Here is a 3024-nt window from a genome sequence, read left to right on the forward strand (position 1 = left end):
TATGAGAGGGACATTAGATTGTGAGCCCCTGTGAGGGACACCTTGTGTCATGAGTATGGACTGTAAAGTGCTGTAAAATTGATAATAATAAAAAAATACAGTGGGGTTGAATAATTTAGACACTTACCACCACTTAGCGAAGCTCTGTTGACTTTATACATTCAATAAAGTGCAAGCAAATTATTATTACATGTCTTGCACATAATTGGTTGTCCTTTGCAAAGTGCAAGTTTTAACCCTTTACTGTGATACCAACAATAAGGGGAATAGGTAGCAATGGTACTGGACTGGTACATGACTATTACACATCTATGAGGTTATCAGACTTCACAAAATTTAAAACCACAAGCATTAAAGTTACTTTGTCACTTCAAAAAATAGTATTAATAATACAAATTTATATAAGATGAGTACTAGTAATGCCTTTAAATATCAGCTCTCTGGTCAGCAAAGAATCTGAACAGTTTTTAAAAACTATAGCCTTTAGCATTTGACATTTCTAGCATGGCTGTAGTACCATTTGCTTGCCTATGTAATTACAGGACATAGTAGTGATGTAAGGGCTGGCAGCAGGAACTATTACACAGAACAGGAGTCCAAGCACTCACTCTCCTTAAAGTGTCAGATATGAAGATTCTGCTGGAGGCTGTGGTGCTTGAAGACAGCAAAACCAAACAGCCTCCAATCTTCTGGAAAGGCTTTCCAAATTTTAAAAAATGCCTTTTCACCCAAAAGGGCACATTTATGAGTTCAGTTACCAATATTGGACAAGAACGCTTGGCAATCCACTTCATCTCAATGTTGTTCAGTAGGCTTAAGGTCTGTGCAGTCCATCCTTGTTACTCTACACCAATTATTTCAGGGTAGCCATTCTAACATCCATTATAGTAGTAAAATTATGTCTACACAACACCTTAGGAGACATCCTATTAGTTTTCAAAGATTAATTTTTAAGGTAATGATACTGATACAATACCCTTGTTTTTTTGAATGCTAGTTGAGGAAAGATTTTCACACTATACTGAAAATCCAAATGATATTTTTAATATTCCATTTAAACTTAAAACGTGGTTGTTTGTAATCTAACAAATCCTCTTATCCAGGTTTCTTCGGGCACAGATGAAACTTTAGATACAAAGTCATAGACACCATATAAATAGGAAAGGTATTTGTTCTCTAGCAATGCACAGTGCTGATATAATGCCACAGTCTACAATATTTCTCATTAATATTAGCCCTCAGGGTTATTATTTCTTCGACTATCCAGAAAATTCAAGTTGCAGCCATGAAATGTAGACAGTCACAACTGGTCTTTGTACAGCTGCCAATGTGTTGATCAAAAACCAAAAATCACTTTGCAGTCAGATGCATGGACAGACCTAAATTTTATACAAAGCCCTAACCTATATTTATTGCAGTAAACTAGGCCATTGTATACTGTAAGAGATACAAGACTTTCTTTCTTAGTCTGAATTGATTTACTACAGAAACTAAAAACATAATCCCAGTCTAAACATGGGTTTTGTTAGAGTATAGAACAGACCATTCATATTGCATCATATAGCCAGAACACGTGATGAAGTTATTTGAAGAAGGTACAGAAATGTGGCTCGAATATTAGTAATATTTTGTAACACACTATTCAGACTTTAAAAAAACTAGACAAGATGATACCTGTTGACGTTATTGTATTGAGATGATTTGAATGTTTAATTGAGGTGTGAAATACCAAAACATTCTTTCCAGGCTTTCCAGGCTGTTTTCACAAACTGTCCCTACATTGACTAATCTGGCTGTCCAGTATACAGATGTGCTGAAAGGGAAAAAACAGACACGGCGAGAGAACAGCGTCAAAACAATTGTATTGTTTCATCAACAACCTGAAGGTGAGGAGATGACACCAATGTATTCCTTAAAGGGGAACAAAATTGAAATAAATGTTGCTTCTGCAATAAAATAAACATACCTGCGTGCTCACAATCTTTTCTTCAATGTACACTGAGCTTCAGATGTGTGTAGTGTATGAGCTCAGCACAGCTGCAAGGAGTTAGGAGAACTGAGTATAATTAAAAATTGTAATCAAGCAAGTAACTTTATTTTATTGAAGAAGGAACAAGGCCTGACAAAATAATCTACCTGCTCACATTGATGTTAAAGTCTAATTTCATTTCTGTGTAAGATTATGTGTATCCTAAATCAAGAAAAAAGTAACATATTCCACCTCTCCAGTCTGCCAGGCCTTAGATGTAGTGTTTAAATAATTCTCATTATACAGACTATTGTCCACTTATTTTTACCAGAGTAACCTGTCAGTAACCCATCTCCTCACCTGTATTGAAAATGCTCACTCACCATACTGTATATATAAAAAAAACATCACTGTCACCCAAACACAGGGCTACAATACTTCCCCAGGATGTTATCAGTTGGCAACATTTCTGGAAGAATCAACTGTTTTTTTTTTTTTTACGTATCAAACAGATATACCATAATGTTTTTTAAAAGTTGTAATAAAAAAGCAAAGGGGACTAAATAAAAGGGTATTGTTAGAGTCCATACCATTTTCCTTTGACAGAGAAAGTGGTGTCACACGTCTGCCTGTGCTAACATATTCTTTTATTCAAAAAGGTGACCTGACAGAACGTCTATCACATACTGACATTACTGATTACTGATCTGTTGGGTATTTGTGCTGCTAAAGCCAGGTCAGGTAACTCCAACTGAATTTAGTGATTTTTACTGTGAATGTTGCATCTCTGATGACTTTCTTTTTATCACTCTATTAATTGGGGTAAATTAACAGTTTGGTGAGGTCACCAAAGATGGAACTAGTAACTAGTTTTGTGTCTGTCACATTCTGCACACACTGTTTATCTGATCACTTAAAACAAAACACTTTAGAGGACATTCAGATCAATATATCCTTTTAGTCTTCTTGCCTGAGAAGCATTTAGCTGGTATGAGGAACATACTTTGCAACAAGTTCATTTTTTACTGGCCAGGCTAGTTTAATACTGTCAATGT

At 35.5% G+C, this 3024-nt stretch overlaps 1 protein-coding gene across 4 annotated transcripts in view; it reads left to right on the plus strand.

Annotated features, from left to right (window-relative positions):
• The window catches only part of KLHL24 (kelch like family member 24), a 37469-nt gene that overhangs the window by 12757 nt on the left and 21688 nt on the right, over positions 1 to 3024 (plus strand). For 2 of the 4 annotated variants that reach the window (XM_072407761.1, XM_072407762.1), the window contains exon 2: positions 1747 to 1886. The exons of the other annotated variants lie outside the window; for them this stretch is intronic. The gene's annotated coding sequence lies outside the window, so the exon portion shown is untranslated. The remainder of the gene's footprint in view (positions 1 to 1746; positions 1887 to 3024) is intronic. 4 annotated transcript variants of the gene reach the window in all.

The sequence above is a fragment of the Pyxicephalus adspersus genome, chromosome 4, assembly GCF_032062135.1.
Source record: "Pyxicephalus adspersus chromosome 4, UCB_Pads_2.0, whole genome shotgun sequence".
Taxonomy (NCBI): domain Eukaryota; kingdom Metazoa; phylum Chordata; class Amphibia; order Anura; family Pyxicephalidae; genus Pyxicephalus; species Pyxicephalus adspersus.